Source organism: Eriocheir sinensis, chromosome 9 (genome assembly GCF_024679095.1).
Source record: "Eriocheir sinensis breed Jianghai 21 chromosome 9, ASM2467909v1, whole genome shotgun sequence".
NCBI classification, from domain to species: domain Eukaryota; kingdom Metazoa; phylum Arthropoda; class Malacostraca; order Decapoda; family Varunidae; genus Eriocheir; species Eriocheir sinensis.
Window position 1 is genome coordinate 11,872,473 of NC_066517.1, and position 21,780 is coordinate 11,894,252.

Consider the following 21,780-nt stretch of genomic DNA (forward strand, 5'->3'; position numbering starts at 1 on the left):
AGAGTGGGAGATAAAGAAGAAAGAGTAAATGAAAAAAAAGGAGGAATTTAATGGAAGAGGTGGAAGAGGAGAATAAAAGTAAGAAGAGGAGATAAGTCCAAGGATGTGACAAAGAGAAGGGAGATATAAAAGTGGAAGAGAAATAGAAAGAAAGACATTAACCGGTGGAATAGACATCGTAAAAAAAAGGGAAAGGAAAAGCGACACGTGAACTGTTTGACAACTCACAGAAACTTTCCGAACAATAAAACGAACATAAAAGGAGACGCGAGGAAGAAAGTTAGGAGGTAGGAGAGTAGACGTGAATGGCGGATATCTAAGTGAATGATATATGATTTCGGGCATTGAATTAGGAAAAGAAAATGTTATAGTATGGAAACAAATTTACGTGTCACTCGATATAAGAAAAGACGAGGAAGGGAATCAATGTTAGAACAGGAGAGGAAATAAACAGACATCACGGGGGGAAAGAAAGGTAAAACAGGACATGGAAAAGTCAGATAAATACACAATAGGAAAACATTTAATTGTGTAAAGAATAGATTAAGAAATCGATGTCAAAGTGAAAAGACGAAAACGGAGGGTTGAAAACAAGACACATAAAAAAGGACATTCAGTATTTGAGGAACTACTAAAATTCCATCATACAAATATTTTCGACTGTTTTGCTTTTTGTGAGCAGTGCTGATGCGTTTTCATATAATATTTTTTCAGGTTAATGGACATCAGGTAGTTTACATCAGGTAATGGAAGTGTAGTTGATATCTGGTAATGGACACCCAAAAAATCGATATAGAAAGAGGTATAGGAGTATAGGAAAGATGGACATCAGATTTAGGACATCAGACGTAGGACACCAGGGATAGGACATTAGGAATAGGACATAAAAAATAGGGAATCAGGAACATGATATCAAGTATAGAACATCAGGAATAGGACACCAGGAATAGGGCATCAGGAATAGGACATCAGGAATAGGACATCAGTAATAGACATCCAAGAAAGAGGAAGTGTGTAGGGAAGGTATATATAGGACATCAATTAGTGGACATCAGGTTTAGGACATTAGGTATAGGACATCAGTAGTGGACATTAACATTAAGGTAAAAAGCATTCGGTATACATAGGACATCAGTAGTAGACATCAGTTATTAAAGTAAGAAGCATCAAGTATATTTAGGACATCAGTAGTAGACATCAGTTATTAAAGTAAGAAGCATCAGATATATTTTGGACATCAGTAGTGGACATCAGTTATTAAAGTAAGAAGCATCAGATATATTTTGGACATCAGTAGTGGACATCAGTTATTAAAGTAAGAAGCATCAGGTATGTTTAGGACACGAGTAGTTGACAACAGTTATTAAAGTAAGAAGCATCAGGTATATTTAGGACATCAGTAGTGGACATCAGTTATTAAAGTAAGAAGCATCAGATATATTTAGGACATCAGTAGTTGACATCAGTTATTAAAGTAAGAAACATCAGGTATATTTAGGGCATCAGTAGTAGACATCAGTTATTAAAGTAAGAAGCATCTGGCATATTTAGGACATCAGTAGTGGACATCAGTTATTAAAGTAAGAAGCATCAGATATATTTTGGACATCAGTAGTAGACATCAGCTATTAAAGTAAGAAGCATCAGGTATATTTAGGACATCAGTAGTGGACACCAGGTAATGAGCGCCCAGGAAAGAGGTAAATTACTGAAAAGGAAGGAAACTGTCGGTGGCTAGCGGGGGACACGGACCAGGCGCGGGGAGGCCCATCAAAGGGAACATCAAACGAGGGAGCGGGACATCACCACACTCGCCTCACATACCAACTCTCTCCGCCCTCACTCACTCACTCACTCACTCACCCTCTCACTCTCACTCGCTGCGTCTTATTTACTCACCCGCACTCATTCACTCACTAATTTCTATCCGTACTCATTCGTTCCTGCCGTTCTCTCTTTCCGCTTGTCCTTCCTTCTCACTCATTCACTCTCACTCACTCAGTCACTCACTCACTCACCCACTTACTCATTCAGTCACTAATTCCCATCCCTCATTCCCTCCTTTCTCAGTTATTCTCTTTCCTTTCTCTCCCTTAGTTACTCACTCACTCACTCATTCACCCACTTACTCATTAACTCACTAATTCTCATCTCTCATTCCTTCGTTCCTTCCTTCCATTCCCTCCTTTCTCAGTTACTCTCTTTCCTTTCTCTCCCTTAGTTACGCATTCACTCACTCACTCACTCACTCACCTACTTACTCATTCACTCACTAATTCCCATCTTTCATTCCTTCCTTCATTCCATTCCCTCCTTTATTAGTTACTCTCCTTTTTCTCCCTTAGTTACTCATTCACTCACTCACTCACCCACTTACTTATTCACTCACTAAATCCCATCTCTCATTCCTTCCTTCATTCCTGTCCTCCTTTCTCAGTTACTCTCATTTTTCTCTCCTCTGTTACTCATTCACTCACTCATTCACTCACTCACTCACTCACTCACTCACCCACTTACTCATTCACTCTCTAATTCCCATCTCTCATTCCTTCCTTCATTCCTTTCTCAGTTACTCTCTTTCCTTTTTCTCCCTTAGTTACTCATTCACTCACTCACTCACTCACTCACTCATTCACTCACTAATTCCCATCTCTCATTCCTTCCTTCATTCCATTCTCTCCTTTCTCAGCTACTCTCTTTCCTTTCTCTCCCTTAGTTACTCTTTCACTCACTCACTCACTCACTCACTCACTCATTTACTCATTCACTCACTAATTCCCATCCCTCATTCCTTCCTTCATTCCATTCCCTCTTTTCTCAGTTACTCTCTTTCCTTTCTCTCCCTTAGTTACTCACTCACTCACTCACTCATCCACTTACTCATTCACTCACTAATTCCCATCTCTCATTCTTTCGTTCCTTCATTCCATTCCCTCCTTTCTCAGTCACTCTCTTTCCTTTTTCTCCCTAAGTTACTCACTCACTCACTCATTTACTCACTTACTCACTCACCCACTTACTCATTCACTCACAAATTCCCATCTCCTTCCTTCGTTCATTCCTTTCCCTCCTTTCTCAGTTACTCTCTTTCCTTTTTCTCCCTTAGTTACTCATTCACTCATTTACTCACTCACTCACTCACTCACTCACCGCTCCCGCATTTCTCAGTCACTCCATCTCTCCCTCTCACTCACTCACTTACTTATCCTCAGTCACTCAATTATTCATTCACTCCTGTCCTTTCCTTTCTCTTTCTTTCTCTATTTCTTTACTTCATCATTGCATTACTCTTGTTTACTCTTCCTGATTCCTCACTCACTCACTCACTGTCTCACTCTCTCTCACTCTCTTGCTTCTTTCTTGCTTTCCTACTTTCTTTAATTATTTCCTACTTTTTCTATTACTCTCTCTCTCTCTCTCTCTCTCTCTCTCTCTCTCTCTCTCTCTCTCTCTCTCTCTCTCTCTCTCTCTCTCTCTCTCTCTTCTTCCTTCTGTCAGTCCTCTTCCTCTTCCTCTTGTTCCATTTCAGCGCTCTCTCTCTTTCCCCTCCACTTCCTCTCCTCCCTCTTCCCATTCTCATGCTTCCTCTTTCATTTCCTCTTCCCTTCGCTCCTCTCCTTCCCCTTGTCATTCCTTCTCTCTCCTCTCTCTCCATTTTGCTTTATCTCTCCATTCTTACATTCCCTAACATTCCTCTCTCCTCACGTTCTCTCTCTCCTCCACTCATTTTTTTCCCTCTCCATACCCTCATCATTTTATCTCTTTCCTCTCACCACTCTCTATTTTCCCCTCGTATTCCTCTCACTTCCCTCTCTCTCCCCTCTCTCTCCCCTCTCATTCCCTCATCTGTGTCGCTTCTAACCCTTCCCTTCACCCTTTCCCCTCACCCTCCCTTTCCCCTCCTTTCCCCTCCTAACCCTTATTTGCCGAGTGTAACACGTGAAACCTCTACTGTGTGTGTGTGTGTGTGTGTGTGCGCGTTGTGTGACCAGCCCACGCTCGCTCTATATTCACACGAGGCGAAACCATTTACACACACACACACACACACACACACACACACACACACACACACACACACACACACATGCACACATACACGAGTCCCCCCCTTAAACAAATGAAAATAAATAGAAAATGGAGTCCGCCTAAGAGTCATCAATAAAAGACCTCTTGCCTCCTCCTCCTCCTCCTCCTCCTCCTCCTCCTCCTCCTTGCTTTAGGCCATAACATTTCAGGTCACGCTTGACATCCCTCCACTACACCCAACTAAGAGAGGGTGAGAGTGAGAGTGAGAGTGAGTGGGAGTGGAGTGAGTGAGAGTGGTGTGAGTGAGAGTGGAGTGAGTGTGAGTGGTGTGAGTAAGAGTGAGAGAGAAAGAGAGAGAAAGAGTGAGAGTGAGAGTGAGAGTGGAGTGAGTGAGAGTGAGAGTGGAGTGAGTGAGAGTGGAGTGAGTGCGAGTGAGAGTGGAGTGAGTGAGAGTGAGAGTGAGTGAGATTGAGAGAGAGAGAGAGAGAGAGAGAGAGAGAGAGAGAGAGAGAGAGAGAGAGAGAGAGAGAGAGAACGAACATTGGACTATCTACTGTCGAGATTGTCTTTCCGTCGAAGTCAATGATGTGGTTCAGAATTTTCGTTTCTCTCTCTCTCTCTCTCTCTCTCTCGAGCAGCGACGCGGTGCTCTCATAAAAGTCATCTTACGTTTTTTTTGTTTTGTTTTTGAGACTTTCATTTCATCTTTTTTTTCCTCTCAAAATCTGCTTTTCTCAGAGGCATTCATCAGGGCGCGCTGCTGCCGGATTTATTGAGGTTTTTAAGTTACTTCATCGTCATTATTTTACTTCTGTGCCATTTGCAGTTATTTATTTTGAGATTTTTTTTTTCATTTTCCTAATATTTTTTCGTGTGATCTTTTCCGTTTCTTTTGCACTTTATATTTTTTTCTCCTTACGTTCCTGATTTTTTTTTTCGTTTTTGCTCTACTTCTTTAACCTTTTCTTACGTTCCTCATGTTTTCCCTCTTTCCCCTTTTTTCATCTTTTCTCTTTTGTTCCTGCTTTTTCCCTTATTTTCCCGAGTCTTTTTATCATTTCCCTTACTTCCTGATATTTTCCCTTATTACACTTTTTCATCCCTTTTTCTTACCATCCTGATTTTTCCCTTTTTCCATACTCTTTTCATCTTTTCCTTATGCTTTTCACCTTTTCCTGACGCTTCTGATTTTTCCCTTTTTCCATACTTTTTCATTTTTTCCTTATGCTTTACACCTTTTCTTTACGCTTCTGATTTTTCCCTTTTTCCATACTTTTTCATCTTTTCCTTATGCCTTTCACCTTTTCCTTACGCTTCTGATTTTTTCCTTTTTTTCCTTTTTTTCCACTTTTTAACTATTTTCCCCGCGTTCCTGATTTAATTCCGCCGCATTGTTATTGTTATTATTATTTCGGGGCTTCGGGGGAGGAGACGGGGGCAGGACGGGAGGGAGGGCGAGGGGGCGACACTCTCCCGAAATCACGGCTTTTAAGTATGTGAGTTTATCAGAGTTTACGATCATGTATGCAGGGCCACCACAGTCCTAATTATAGATTCCGAGCACACACACACACACACACACACACACACACACACACACACACACACACACACACATACACACACACGCACACACACACAAGGAGGCGAGTCTATTTTCAACCGAATAACTTCATTTACGCTTAATAAGACCACATCTCTATTACCTCCGTCTAGTGTGGAGGGAAGGGAGGGAAGGGAAGGGAGTGAGAAGAAGGAAGCAGAAGAAAAGGAGAGAGACAAGGAGAAGAGAAGATGGATAGTGGGGAGAAGGAAAAGGGGAGGGGAGGAGGAGGAGGAAGAGGAAGAGGAGGGAGTGAGAAGAAGGAAGCAGAAGAAAAGGAGAGAGACAAGGAGAAGAGAAGCATAAAGAGATGGGATAGTGGGGAAAATGGCCGAGGAGGAGGAGGAGGAGGAGGAGGAGGAGGAAGAGGAGGAAAGGGAGAGGGAGTAAAGTGAGTGAGAGGAGGTAACGAAGACTGGGTGGAAATGGCATGGAAAAGGGAAGTAGGAGAAAGCTGATGAAATGGAGATGAGAGAGAAGAAGGAAGAAAAATAAGAAAGGTTTAAAAGAAAGAAAAGGAGAAAAAGACAGAGGCAGAAACAGACAAATGAAGATAAACAGAAAAAAAACGTAAGAATCAGAAAGGAACAGAGATGGAGAGGAAGGGGAGAAGTGTGGAGAGAAAGAGAGACAGACACACTGAGGGAAATAGAAACAAAGGCAGATAAACAGAGAATCAAGGAGGAGAAAGAACCGCAAGAAAGAGAAAGTAATATAGATAGAGAGAAAATAGAGGAAGAAAAAGACAGGGAAACAAACAGATAAACAGAGACAGATAGACAAAGAAACCCCAAGAAACAGAAAAATAATAATAGAGATGAAGAGAGAGAGAGGTGAAGAGAGACAAAGAGGAAGAGGGCGAGGAGATAGGAAGACTTGAAAAGCAAGAGTTGAACGTAAGATTAAGAATGGAAGAAAGAGCTGAAAATATAGAAGAAGGAAAGAGGGACAAGGAGAGAAGATAGGGAGAGCAAAAAGACCAAAAGAAAGAACGATAAGATGAAGAAGGGAAAGCTGTAGAAGGAGATAGAGGAAAGGGAGAGGGAGAGGGGAGATAGGAAGCGCAGAAGAGCAAGAGTCGAAGTAATCTCTTCCCCCCCTCGCCCAATCAGTGTCTTCGGGAAGGTCTGGACATTGGGAGCCTCTTCGGGGTTATCAGGCGGGAATTTATTTAGCCCGCCTCGTAAACCTCCTGCTTATGAGCGTCATTATGAGATAAGTGTGAGTAATAAGCAGGGAGGAGCAGTTTTAAGTAGCCCGCCGTACGTATTCTGCAAGTAGGTTAGTTTCCTCCTCCGCTTCCTCCTCCTCCTCTTTCTCATCTTACTTTTTCTCATCTTCCTGCTTCTGTTTTTTTTTTTGCTTCTTGGTTTAACTTCTTCCTCCTTTCTTTGTTTTTCTCTTGCCTTTGTTTTTTATTGTCTTCCTGTTTTTTCTTCTCCTTCTCTTCCTCTCCCTGCTTCTGTTTTTTCCTCCTTCCTTCCTGGTTTGATTTCTTTTTCCTCTCTCCTTGTTTTGTCTCTTCCTTCTTGTACTCCAGGTTTTCCTATTGCTTTTATTTTTCATTCTCTTCCTGTTCTTTGTCCCCATCATCCTTCTCTTCCTGTTTCCTTTTTCTTCTTCCTCCTTCTTTCTTTCTTTTCTCTCCTTCTTTTCTTACTCTTCTTTCTTGCTGTTTTTTCCTTCTGCTTTTCGTCATGCTTATCTTCCTGTTCTTTCTCCTCCCTCGTCCTCTTCCTCCTCATACTCTTGTTCCTGTTTTTCCTCCTGGACCTCATCATCATTCTCTTCCTGTTATTTCCCCCCTCCCCCCCTTCCTCCTCCTCCTCCTCTTAGTCCTGTTATTTCCTCTTAGTCCTCCTCCTCTTTTCTTCTTCGCTTCCTGTTTTCCTTCTTTCTACTCTTGCATTCAATCCTTCCCATATTACTCCTCCTCTTCCTCTTCTGCTTCATGTCCCTCCTCCTCCTCCTCCTCCTCCTCCTCCTCGTCTTTCTCTTTCTCTTCTGTTTCTTGTCCCTCCTCCCCTTCTTTCTCTTCTGCTTCATGTCCCTCCTCCTCCTCCTCCTCCTCCTCGTCTTCCTCTTTATCTGCTGTTTCTTGTTCCTCCTCCCCTCCTTTCTCTTCTGCTTCATGTCCCTCCTCCTCCTCCTCCTCCTGCGCCGTGCTTGTTATGGGCAAATTTCACGCTTATAGACTCTTGCCGCAGGGACTTTGTTTGCTATTGAGTTTTATGAGCGGGTTTTTTCCTCTTCCCTCCCCCTCATTCTCTCACTCCCTCATTTCCCTTATTTCTTTATTCCCTCCCTCCCTCCTTCCCTATCCGTCCTTGCTTTCCTTCCTACACTATCCTTCATTCTCTCTTTCTTCGGCTTTGTCACATTTCATAATTTTCCTTTCTTTCTCTTCTCTCAATGTATTTTTTTTTAATTTGCTTTTATTTCACCTCCTTTTTACTATCTTCTCTCCGTTTCTTAACATAATTTCTTCCTTCCTTCCTTCCTTCCTCTTTTCCTCATTTTCTCTATTCTTTTTCCTGTTGTTTTCCTTATTTCCCTTCTCCATTTTCCCATTATTTTTTCCCTCAATGATCTCTTTTTCTTCTTTTTCTTTCCCTTCCTTATTCACTAATGTCCCTGCTCCCCTCTCTCTTTTCTCTCCCCTTTCCCTTCCTTCCTCTCTTCCCTTCTTCATTCCCATACTTCTTTCTCTCCCTTTCTCCATCCTTCATTTCCTTTTCTTCCTTCTATTCCATACCCCGTCTTCTTCCCCTCCACCCTTCCTCTCTTCATTACCCTATTCACACCCTTTACTTATTTCCTCACTCCCTCGTTTCCCATTCTTCTTTCCCTTGCTTCCTCATTCATCATGTCCTTAGTCCCTCATTCTCTTCCCCTCCTCTCCTCTCTTCGCTTCCTCCTCCTCTCATTTCGTCTCTGTTGTTCTATTAGTCTTATTTCGTTCATTAATCGCAGAGAAATTAGTTAGTCGAGTCAGGTTTTATGAGGGGGCTTTGTCGCGGCCTGTGTGTGTGTGTGTGTGTGTTTGTGTGTGTGTGTGTGTGTGTGTGTGTGCGAGTGTGAGTGATGGGGGCTGGCTGGTTGGTGGCGTGTGGAAATGAGTTAATTGAAAGCGTTTGTGTGTAGCTGCTGGTGGTGGTGATTGGCGTAGGAATAATTGTGGTAGTATTAGTAACAGTATTATTATTATTATTATTATTATTATTATTATTATTATTATTATTAGTTGTAGTGGTTATTATTATCATCAGTATTAGTATTAATGTTATTTATGTTATTGTTATTTTGATTTTGTTATTATTATTGCATCTGTTTTCATCACCCTCCTCCATCTGCAATCTTCCTCCTCTTCCTCCTCCTCCTCCTCTTCCTCCTCTTCTTGCAAACCTTTTTCCTTCTTCTGCTTCTCCTCCTCCTCCTCCTGCAGTCCTTCCCCTCCTCCTTCTCCTGCAGTCCTTCCCCTCCCCTCCTCCTCCTTCTCCTGCAGTCCTTCCCCTCCCCTCGTCGTCCTCCTCCTCCTGCAAACCTTCTTCCTTCTCCTTCTGCTTCTCCTCCTCCTCCTCCTGCAATCCTTCCCCTCCTCCTTCTCCTGCAATCCTTCCCCTCCTCCTTCTCCTGCAGTCCTTCTCCTCCCCTCCTCCCCCTCCTCCTCCTCCGCCTCCTCTTCCTCCTCCTCCTCCTACTCCTCTTGCTGCTCCACACGGCTAATCAGGCCACACACCCTCCACTAAGTGTCCATCACGTGACTTCCTAACGAGCCACGCGATGCCCCGCCCCGCCCACGCGTCCCGGGGTAATGCGTCGTGGTGGTGGTGGTGGTGGTGTGATGGTGGTAGTGGTCATGTTGTGGTGGTGGTGGCAGGGGAGGTGGTGGTGATGGTGGTAGTGGGGGTAGTGGTGGTGTTGCAGTGTTGTTGTTTTTTGTTGTTATTGGTGGTGATGTTGGTTAGGGTGGTGGTGGTGATGTGTTGTTTTTGTTTTTAGGTGTTGGTTGATGTTGGTTGCGTTTGTGGTTGTGGTGGTGGTATTGTGGTGTTGTTTTTGTTCTTGTTGATGGTTCTGGTGGTGGTGATGGTGTTGTTGCTGTTGTTGGTGGTGGTGGTGATGGTGTTGGTGGTGGTGATGGTGGTGATGGTGTTGGTGGTGGTGATGGTGTTGGTGGTGGTGGTGGTGGTGTTGGTGGTGGTGGTGGTGGTGGTGGTGATGGTGTTGGTGGTGGTGATGGTGGTGGTGATGGTGGTGGTGGTGGTGGTGATGGTGTTGGTGGTGGTGGTGGCGACACTGGGTTGGTAATCACCGACGTTTCACCTCTCACATCAATCGTTTTCAAAGGTCGCAAAGGAGATCAGTTGGGTTCCAAGCAGTGAGTTCTTAGCTTCACGGTACAGAGGAAAGGTTAGACTACCACCAGGTCACAAAACTACCCCGGGAAATACTTACACAACCGCTAAACGAAAGCCTTACTAAACGTGTGTGTGAGAGATTGTCTGTGAGCCCCGAAACGTAAAAATATGAGCAAGTCCGGGACCAGTGTGTATATATGATGGTATGATATGTGTATGTATTGTAATATATAAAGGAGGACAGTGGGTGAAGGTGCTGCGGTATGATGTGTTGTAGTGGGGCGTTTATTTCCCTATTACGCTTTATATGGAGGGGACGAGAATGAGGGAACGAGGTTATGATGGATTGAGGAAGCAAGGGAAGGGAAAGAAGGGAACCGAGGGAGTGAGGAAATAAGGAAGGGTGGGAACAGCGTAGTGTGTGTGGATGTAGACTACGCTTTGGTGGTCAATAAACTATCTATCTATCTATCTATCTGTCTGTGTGGTGGTGTGGTAATGCTGCTGAGGATTAATCATTTGTTTGTTTGTATGGATCCCGTATTTGTCGAGTGTAAGACGTCCCTTGATACTGGTGGGACTGAGTGGAAGGGAGGTATTAACAATTAGCTGGTGTTTGGATGGGTTATGTCATATTGAGAAGCGCTGATTGTACCCCTGCTTTCATTTCTGTTTACCCTATTATTATTATTATTATTATTATTATTATTATTATTATTATTATTATTATTATTATTATTATTATTATTATTATTATTATTATTATTATTATTATTTTTACCGAATACTAGTTTTTTCTTCCTTTCTTTCTCTATGCAGTGTTATTTATGATCAAGTGCTTTTTTTGTGAATCAGTATTACTAGTTGAATAAGTTGTTGAATGTATGTTTTTTTTTTTTATGTGTGTGTGTGTGTGTGTGTGTGTGTGTAATTCACCACGGCTTGATCACGAGTTGAACTCACTTTCGCTAGCAGGTACCCTCCCGTCACGAGCAAGTGCATGCTCATTATCGTCGATCTTTGGGTACTGCCAGGACCTCACACACCACACACCCCATCCCCCTTGCTCAAGGGGGAACAGTAACCACTCCTATAGTCGGTTCCACCAGAACTGGCGGGCCTACTTTGTATTTCAACCCAAACCTTTTTTGACTGCACCCATAAAAACTAATGCAATATTATCATTAATGATTAGTATGTGCCTTTTGAAATATTATAAATAAATCTGAAGCGACATTCATAATAAATCTAAGTCGGAACTGCACGTAAACGGACGATGTCCAGCAACCGAAGCAACTGTTAAGGCTAGACTTGTACTACTTTTTACTACTACAAAGTGCTAGGCTTCACGATGTCATTCGTTAACTCATTTATTGTAAGATTTTTTTGTACATTTTTAGTCCTGGCTTAGTCATAATGTGTAGTGATACTACATAGTCATAATGTAAACACAGGCCCAAGGCAAGACCCATCTCTGTCATGGTGCTGTTATTAATCCTGAAATGTTTCTATCAGTTATGGGTAATAAAATGATAAATAGATATAATTAAATAATAAATTATAAGAATAACTACATTTATATACCAATAGTGTTGATTTTAAGAGGCAGCAGAGAGCGAGAGATAGTAGGCTATAAAGTCATGCCAAACGAAATTGCCGCAGGTTGGATCTAGTAAACAACAGCCAATGAGCGGCGAAGAGACCATCACCCAAGCAGTGATGCCAAGTCCGCGAGTCGACCCCTGAAGGAGAATCCCCGCCAGCTCTCGTGGAACCGACTATAGTCAATAGAATCCGGTCTGAGCGGGGCTCGAACCGCCGCCTGTTTGGCCGTGAAGCCTTGCAGCGCGGCGCTCTCGATTGAGCTACCGGAGCGATGTGTGTATGTGTGTGTGTGTGTGTGTGTGTGTGTACAAATTAGGTATAGATGATTGCTCTTTCCTCTCCTCCCTCTCTCTCCCTCTCCCTCTCTCTTCTATTCGTCTTCCTCCTCCTCTGTCTCTATTTCCTTTATATCTCTCACTCTATCACAATCTGCATCCTCTGTCTCTCCACTTTTTTTTATATTCCCTCTTTTCTCGCCCCTGTCCTATCCCCCTATCTCTATTCCGGCCACGCTTCCTTCAATCTCCTCTCCTTCATTTCTTTCGCCTCTCCGCCGCCACACATAAAAAGAGATGAAAAAGGGGAAGCAAATTAGTTGATGTGAAAGGTTTCCGCGAATCACAAACCGCGAACACCAGAGGGCAAAGGTACTGATTGGTTCCCTCTCTCTCTTCCCTTCCTGGTCACCGTCTCTCTCCAGCTGGTCCCCTCTCTCTCAGTGTCTCTCCCCTCTCCTCTCCCCTCTTCCTCTCGGTTCTCTTCCCTTCCTTGTTTGAGTCCCAGTTGATCCCCTTTTCCTCTCTTTTATTTGTTTTTCTCCCTCCCTGTTATCATTCTTTTTATTCCTGTAGTATTTCCTCTTTCGTGTTTTTTGGGGGTGTTCTTTTTATTCTTTTCTTTCTTTCTCTCTTTCTTTCTTTCTTTCTTTCTTGGACCGCCGGTGATTAAAATTGTTTCACACGATGGTTTCTGTGATAGCTTTCCTGTGTGTGTGTGTTTGTGTTTGTGTATGTGTGTTTGTGTGTGTGTGGTGTGTGTGTGTATATGTGTGTGTGTGTTAGTGTGTGTGTGTGTGTGTTAGCTTAGCGAATTCAATTTTACACACACACACACACACACACACACACACACACGGGTAATTTTCTTTTTTTTTCTCCTGCTCTCCTATCATAACTCTCCCTTCTTTCCCTTCCTCCCCTTCCCCTATTCCCTTCCCTCCCCTTTACTTACACTTCCTCCCCCTCTTCTTACTCCCCATCCTTCCCCTTCCCTTTTTTTACCCTTTAGCGCTACTTTTCCCATTCCCTCTCCTGTTCCCTTCTGTATCATTCTCTTCCTCCCTTTCTTCCCCATCCTACCTATATTCCCCTCAATTCCTTTCCTTCCCATCCCCTTTACTTACACTCTTCTCTTCCCCACTACCCATCATTCCCCTTCCCTATACTTTCACTCCTCTCTTCCCCACTACGCATCATTTCCCTTCCCTTTACTCTCACTCCTCTCTTCCCCACTACCCATCATTTCCCTTCCCTTTACTTTCACTCCTCTCTTCCCCACTACCCATCATTCCCCTTCCCTATACTTTCACTCCTCTCTTCCCCACTACCCATCATTCCCCTTCCCTTTACTTTCACTCCTCTCTTCCCCACTACCCATCATTTCCCTTCCCTTTACTTTCACTCCTCTCTTCCCCACTACCCATCATTTCCCTTCCCTTTACTTTCACTCCTCTCTTCCCCACTACCCATCATTTCCCTTCCCTTTACTTTCACTCCTCTCTTCCCCACTACCCATCATTTCCCTTCCCTTTACTTTCACTCTTCTCTTCCCCACTACCCATCATTCCACTTCCCTTACTTTCCTCCTCTCTTCCCCCCGACCCATCATTTCCCTTCCCTGTACTTTCACTCCTCACTTCCCCACTACCCATCATTCCCCTTCCCTATACTGTCACTCCTCTCTTCCCCACTACGCATCATTTCCCTTCCCTTTACTTTCACTCTTCTCTTCCCCACTACCCATCATTCCCCTTCCCTATACTTTCACTCTTCTCTTCCCCACTACCTATCATTTCCCTTCCCTTTACTTTCACTCTTCTCTTCCCCACTACCCATCATTCCCCTTCCCTTTACTTTCACTCCTCTGTTCCCTTCTACCCATCATTCCCCTTCCCTTTACTTTCACTCCTCTGTTCCCTTCTACCCATCATTCCCCTTCCCTTTACTTTCACTCTTCTCTTCCCCACTACCCATCATTCCCTTTCCCTTTACTTTCACTCCTCTCTTCCCCACTACCCATCATTCCCCTTCCCTTTACTTTCACTCTTCTCTTCCCCACTACCCATCATTCCCCTTCCCTTTACTTTCACTCCTCTCTTCCCCACTACCCATCATTCCCCTTCCCTTTACTTTCACTCCTCTCTTCCCCACTACCCATCATTCCCCTTCCCTTTACTTTCACTCCTCTCTTCCCCACTACCCATCATTCCCCTTCCCTTTACTTTCCTCTTCTTCCCCACTACCCATCATTTCCCTTCCCTATACTTTCACTCTTCTCTTCCCCACTACCTATCATTCCCCTTCCCTTTACTTTCACTCCTCTCTTCCCCACTACCCATCATTCCCCTTCCCTTTACTTTCACTCTTCTCTTCCCCACTACCCATCATTCCCCTTCCCTTTACTTTCACTCTTCTCTTCCCCACTACCCATCATTTCCCTTCCCTTTACTTTCACTCTTCTCTTCCCCACTACCCATCATTCCCCTTCCCTTTACTTTCACTCCTCTCTTCCCCACTACCCATCATTTCCCTTCCCTTTTTTCTACCCAAGAGCTTTTTCACTCTCTCTCCTGTTCCTTCCTCTACTCTCCTCCTCTTCTTCCTCCTCCTCCTCCTCCTCCTCCCCTTTCTCCCCTCGTCGATATGGCTTTCAACACACACATTTGCACAACCAGAAAACTCACAAAGGTCCCACGAGGCGCCACTCCCCTCAGAACGTGTTGCAGAGAGGATGAATGCAAAAAAAGAAGATAAAAAAGTGCGCCATGTCACAGTACTCATCTCCCCTCTGAGAATATTCGAATCCCCTCACCTAGTGGCTGTTTGTCCCCTCTTGCCACGGTATTTTCCCCTCTCTTCTGACAGTAGCTATGTTATCTGTTTTTTTTCTCCCTTTCTCTGAGTAGGTGTTTATTTTTCTTTCTCTCATCGTACTCGTCCTCTTATTTCCCCTCTTCTGACAGTATCAATATTATCAGTTTCCTTTTTTTTTCCTTTTTCTCTGAGTAGATGTTAGTTTTTCTTCTCTCATCCTTCTCTTTTCCCCCTCTTTCCTTTTTTTTCCTTTTTCTCTGAGTAGATGATAGTTTTTCTTCTCTCATCCTTCTCTTTTCCCCCTCTTTCCTTTTTTTTTCCTTTTTCTCTGAGTAGATGTTAAATTTTCCTCTCTCATCCTTCTCTTTTCCCCCTCTTTCCTTTTTTTTCTTTTTCCCAGTGTCTATACTATTATGGGTCCTTCTTTCCCCTTCTCTCATCGTTTTCTTCCCCTCTCCCATTTTACATTTTTAACAGTATATATATTATTGCTGTACATTTGTTTCCCTTTTTTCTGAGTAGGTTTTTATTTGTTCTCATCGTTCTCTTTCCCCTTTTAATTTGTACCTCTCCACTTTCTCTGTGTACTGATTTACTCCTTCTCCCATTGCTCTCTTTCCCTCTCTCATTTTACCTTTTCACAGCGTCTATATTATTGGTTGTACTTTCTTTCCCTTTTTTATTTCCTCTTCCTCTCCTTTTTATTTTTTATTTTTCAGGTTTTTGTTTTCTCTACTTGTTAATCCCTACTTTCTTTCATTTATTATTTTTCTCCTCACTCCTCTTTTGTTTCCTTTTCGTCTTACTCTGTTTTTTTCTTCCCTTTTCTGAGTAGTTGTTTATTTCCTCTTTCCTCTTTTTCTTCCCCTTCTCATTGTACCTTTTCACCTTCTCTTGTGATTCATTTCTCCTCTCATCTGTTATCTTCCCCCTTCATATTAGCTACGTGTTCTTTCCCCTCGTATAGTACTCGTGTTTTCTCTATCACTGTAATCATTTTCTCATTGTATTTGTTTCCCCTCTCCTACAGTCCTGGTTTCCCCTCAGCTAGGTTCCATTTCTCTTATGTAACTTTGGTCATTTCTCCTATAGTACAGTTTCCCCTTATTCATACACTATCCGTTTCCCCTGTCATCGTATATCTGTTCTTCCCTTTCAAAGCACTCATATCCTTTCTAATAGTCGTTTTCCCCTCGTCAAAGAACCTATTTCCCTCAACATATCTTTTCCCCTTTTTCTTGATACTGCTTTGTCCTATTTTATATTGTGTATATCCCCTATCACTATTTTGTTTTGTTTCATCTATACCAGAACACATTTCCTCTCCACGTTTCCCCTCTCTCCCAGTTTTCCTTTTCACAGATCTCACCCTTTTCCTCTTTCCCCTCGCTATCAATATATATGTTTCCTTAGTACCCATTTCTCCTCTCTTACAAGTTACAGCATCCATTTCCCATTTATTCACGTCATTTTCCTATTTCCCTTTCCTCAGTTCATTCCCATTTCCCCTCTCCCATTTCCTCTTTCCCTTCGCTATCAATACACACATTTCTTTAGTACTTATTTCCCTCTTTTACAAGTTGCAGCATCCATATCCCATTTATTTACGTCATTTTTCCTATTTCCCTTTCCTCAGTTCATACCCATTTCCCCTCTCCAATTTCCTCTTTCCCCTCGCTACCAGTATCTACGTTTCTTACCCAAATCATTTCCCTATTCCCCTTTCCTTACTACCCACCATTTCCCCTTTCAATGTACCTCACGTTCCCTCCCTCTCTCCTTCTCCCATCCATCCCTTTCTCTCTCCCCTTACCGTCTCTCTCTCCCCTCACGCATCCTAAAGAGTATCCTATTTACCCCGAAGGATCCAATATTTCCCGTCAAGGACTCACATTCACGCTCTCTGACAATCCTTCATAGTATCCTTTCTCATTCACTCACTCACTCACTCACTCATTCACTCCCACTCATTCCCTTTTTTTTCTCTCCCCTCTAAAGTTCAGTTCCTATCCTAGTCACTCACTCACTCACTCACTCTCACTCACTCACTCACTCACTCACTCACTTACTCTCACTCACTCACTCACTCATTCACTCATTCACTCACTCACTCACTCACTCACTTTTCTCTTTCCCCTCTTAAGCTCAGTTCCTATTCTACACACATGCACTCACTCACTCTCACTCTCTCACTCACTCACTCACTCACTCACTCACTCACTCACTCACTCACTTTTCTCTTTCCCCTCTAAAGTTCAGTTCCTATTCTACACACATGCACTCACTCACTCACTCACTCACTCACTCGCTCGCTCACTCACTCATTCACTCACTCACTCACTCACTCACTCACTTTTCTCTTTCCCCTCTAAAGTTCAGTTCCTATTCTACACACATGCACTCACTCACTCACTCACTCACTCGCTCACTCACTCACTCACTCACTCACTCACTTTTTTATCTCTCCCCTAAAGTTCAATTCCCATTCTACTCACACACTCACTCACTCACTCACTCACTCACTTTTTCTCTCTTTCCGATGTTCAATTCCTACACTATTAGAGTCCGTTTTACCTCTAATCCTTCCTTCTTTCTCCTTTCTTCCTCCTTTTCTCGAAATTTTCTTTCTCCATATTTTCACCTTTCTTTATTTTCCTTTTCCTCCTACTTTTCTTTTACTTTACTCCTACTTTTACTTTCTTACTACTTATTTTCTACTTTCTTTTCTTTAAATATTTCTCCTCGATCCTTTTTTATCCCTTTTTCTTTTACTTCTTTTTTTTCCTTTTTTATTTTTTATCTCTTGTTTTTTCTTCATTCACTTTAATCTTTTGTCTTTTCTTTCCTTATTCTTTCCACTTTACTTCCTTTTTGCGCAGTATTCTTCCTTTCCCTCCTCCTCCTCCTCTACTTCTTCTTCCTCTCCTTCTTCTTCCTCCTCCTCCTCTCAAAGCTGTCAATCTTACTCTATTTCCTCTTTTCTTTTTCCGGAAACTCTCCTAATTCCTGATTCTCACCTTTTCTTCTTTCTCCCTTCCTCCTACAATTCTTTTTTTTTATTTTCTTATCTTCTCTTCAATCCTCCCCCTCCTCCTCCTCCTCCTCTTCCCTCCTCTTCTTCCTGCTACTTCGTTCGCTTCTCTAAGTCTTTCTCCTATTTCTCTTTGTCTTTCCTCCTCGTTCTCTTCCTCCTCATCTTATCTCTCCTCCTCCTCCTCCTCCTCCTCCTCCTCCTCCATCTTTCCAATTCCAGCTTCCACCCTCTTTTTCCGTTCCTCTTCCTCCTCTTCCTCTTGACTTCCCATTGCATTTATATTCTTCTTCCTCCTCTTCTTCTACCCCCTCCTCCTCCTCCTCCTCCTCCTCATGTTCCTCATCTTCCTCCTTCTTCTCCTTATCCTTGTCCTTCCTTCTTCCTCCTTCATTCCATTCTACTTCTCCTCCTTTATGGTTGCTTTCCCCTTATCGTTCCTCCTCCTCCTCCTCCTCCTCCTCCTCCTCCCGGCCACAGATTGTTCCTCCTCCCAACAAACGAATCAGTGCCAGTCGCCATCAAGTGTCTTAAAGAGAAGCGACGGTGACCTCCTCTTCCTCTCCTCTTCCTCCTCTTCCTCTTCTTCCTCTTCTTCCTCTTTCTCATTTCTGCTTCATTCTCTCCTCTGCCTCTTCCTGTTCGTTCTTTATGTCCTTCTCGCTACTCACTCTGCCTTCTCTTCCTCTTTCTCTTCCTCTTCCTCTTCCTCTCTTCCTATTCCTCTCACGATTATTCCTCTCGTCTGTTTTCCTCATCTCCTTTCCTGTAGTCAAACCATTTCAAATAATCCGTTTGGGCGATCGATTCTGCGGGTCTTTTCCTCCACTCTGCTCTGCCACACTCTCCCAACACCTATCCCTTCCTCTCATATGTTAACTGTATGTAACATATGAGGAAAAAATAGGTGTTGGGACTGTGGCAGAAACGAAAAGGACCTGAGAATCAGGCTATAAACAATTTAAATGGTTTGACTATAAATTCCTCTCTCCCTTTTCCCTCTAGTCATTCTTCTTTTCTCCTTCTCCTCCTCCTCCTCCTCCTCCTCCTCCTCCTCCTCCTCCTTTTCTTCCTCCAACATTCTCTCCTCTCATTTCCTTTCTTCTCTGGTTCTCCATTCTTATTCCTTCTATTTCTTTTCCTTTCACGTTTACTGCTTAAATTTTCATTATTCTAGTCCTTCCTCTCCCGCGCTCCCTCCTCCTCCTCCTCCTCCTCCTCCTCCTCCCACGCTTAACCACTATCACATTCCTCCTCTTCGCTTCATCTCCTCCTCCTCCTCCTCCCCCCCAAATACGGGTTACCTCATCCTCCCCTATTCCCCTCCCTTCCTTCCCCTACTAATCCCCAGACACCTCTTCGATCTCCCCGTTTGACCTTCCCCTTTCCTCCCCTCCTCCCCCTTTCCTTTTCCTTCCTCCCTCTTCCCCTTTTACCCATTAACGCCCACTCTCCCCCTTATCTCCTCTTTTCCTATTATTCTTATGTCTCGCCTCTTCCTCTTCTCCTTCTTTCTCCTCCTCTTTCTCTTCCTTCTTCAACTGACCTACTCCCACACCTCTCACACGACCCTCATCTCCTCCTCCTCCTCCTAATCATCATCATCAACATCTCTATCCTCTTCACACCCACATCAGCTATTATTCCCTCATTCCTCCTCCTCCTCCTCCTCCTCCTCCTCCTCCTCCTCCTCCTCTTCCTCCTCCTCCTCCTTCCCCATACTTTCCGTCTCATTTATCCACCCACACTCCATGATTCCCCCTTCCTCTTCCCCTCTCATCCCCATCCTTCCCCTCCCTTCCTCCCTCTCCTCTTCCCTCCCTTTCTCCCCTTTGAATTATCCACCCACACTCACACTCCCCTTCCTCCCCTCCTAATCCCCTTCGTCCACTCACATGTCCCCTCTTCGCATCCCCTTCCTCCTCCTCCCTTCCTCTCCATTCCCCTCCCTGAGCCTCTTCCTCCCCTTTCTTTAATCCACTCTTCACCCTTCTCTGTCTCTCTTACTCCCCCTTTCTCTCCATCCTTGTTCTTTTTTTTTGCCTCTTCCCTCCTGGTACCTCCCTTTCTCTGTTATCTGTTCCACTTCCCAGTTTTTCTCCCTCTCCTCCTCCTCCTCCTCCTCCTCCTCCTCCTCCTCCTCCTCCCATTCACTCTGCGCCATTCTATCATTTCTATCCATATTTTTTCCTTCTCATTTCTCCCACTAAACCATCCTACTTCTGTTCCCTCCTTTCTTTCCTCATCCCTCCCTCCACCCCTCCCACATACACTTGTTCTCTTTCTCTCTTCCTCTTCCTTGCCTCCTTCTTCCCTCTTATCTCCCTCTTCTTCCCCTCCTTTCCCCCTTCTACCTACATTAGTACCCTACCCTTGATCTTCCTTTTCCTCCTTCCTACCAACCCCTCCTTCCCCTCCGCCTCCTCTCTCATATACCATTCCCCTTCAATACCTCTCCTCCGACTACCCCTTTTTTTTCCTCCAACCCCATTTCTCCCTCTCCCTTCTTTCCTCTTTCTTCTCTTTCACTTCTCCTCCCACACATTATTCCTTTCCAACACCTCCGTTCTTACAAAACCATTCCTCCCTCCCACAATTTCTTCCCTTAAGAACATAAGAACGCAGGAGTCTGCAAGAGGCCGGTAGGCCTGTACGAGGCAGCTCCTTTGACCCTAAGCTCCCGTGTATCTAACCCCACCTAATATCGCTGTCCATGAATTTATCTTGTCTATTTTTGAATGTGACAATTGTATTGGCACTCACCACATGACTGCTAAGCCTATTCCACTCATCCACCACCCTGTTAGTAAACCAATTTTTGCCTATGTCCCTGTTGAACCTGAATTTATCCAGTTTAAACCCGTTACTTCGTGTCCTACCCGGTTCTCTTACCAACAAAACCTTATGAATGTCTCCCTTATTAAAGCCCTTCATCCATTTATAAACCTCGATCATGTCTCCACGCACCCTTCGCCTTTCTAGAGAATGCAAGTTTAACTGTTTGAGTCTTTCCTCGATTTGCAAGTTTCACAACCCCTGAATCATCTTAGTCATCCTCCTCTGCACCGATTCTAACATTTTGATATCCATTCTATAGTACCCCCTCCCCCCCCTTCGACTACCCCTTTATTCCTACCCTCCATTTCTCCCTCTCCCTTCTTTTCCCTTCCTTCTCTTCCACTTCCCCTCCCACACATTATTCCTCTCCAACACCTCCCCTCTTACAAAACCATTCCTCCCTCCCACAATTTCTCCCCTTCTCTCCCCCTCCCCCCCATCGCGGCGAGGCGTGGCGTCCCTCAGTCGGCCTTCCCGCGCAGTTCGGCGGGCGAGGGGTCATTTATTAGGTCGTTAGGCTGTTTGTCCTCACACTCGTTAACAAACCTCGCCTAATTAAAAGCCGATGAGCCTCTTTGCTTTTATCCAAGGCTGTTTTTTTTTTTTTTGGGGGGGGGGGGAGGGGGGGCTGTAGGGGCGAGAGAGGAAGGGGGCGGCTTTTTATTTGTCCCTATTTTTGTTTGTTTTTACGCCTGTTTTATTTTGTTTGTCTTATCCCCTTTGCTGTGTTCTTTTATTCGTTGTTTTGTTTGTGTTGTTTTTTTTCCCTATTTTTATTCTCTTCCTTCCACTTCCTCTTTTATTTTTATTTTTTTATGTTTCTCTGTTTATTTATTTTGTTTCCTTTCTTGTCTTTTTTTTATTATTTACTGATTTTATTTTCTATTTTTTATTCCTCTCACTTTCTCTTTTTGTCGTTTGATTGAATGATTGTTTAGGTATTTTGTTCCCTTTGATGTGCTCGTTTATTTTCCTTTTTTTTTTGTGTTTCCTCTGTTTTTGTCTCTTCCTCCTCCTCTTCCTCCTCTACTCTACTCTTCGCCCTCTCTTCCTAGTTCATGTTTTTTTTTATTTGCCTTTTTTTCTTTTTGCTTGTTTACTTGTCCACTTGTTTGCCCGGCTCTTTGGTAGTCTCTCTCTCTCTCTCTCTCTCTCTCTCTCTCTCTCTCTCTCTCTCTCTCTCTCTCTCTCTCTCTCTCTCTCTCTCTCTCTCTCTCTCTC

General features: G+C 43.7%; 1 protein-coding gene across 1 annotated transcript in view; it reads left to right on the forward strand.

Annotated features, from left to right (window-relative positions):
* Positions 1-21,780, forward strand: part of LOC126995930 (uncharacterized) — a 272,074-nt gene that overhangs the window by 27,786 nt on the left and 222,508 nt on the right. The window lies entirely within an intron of this gene.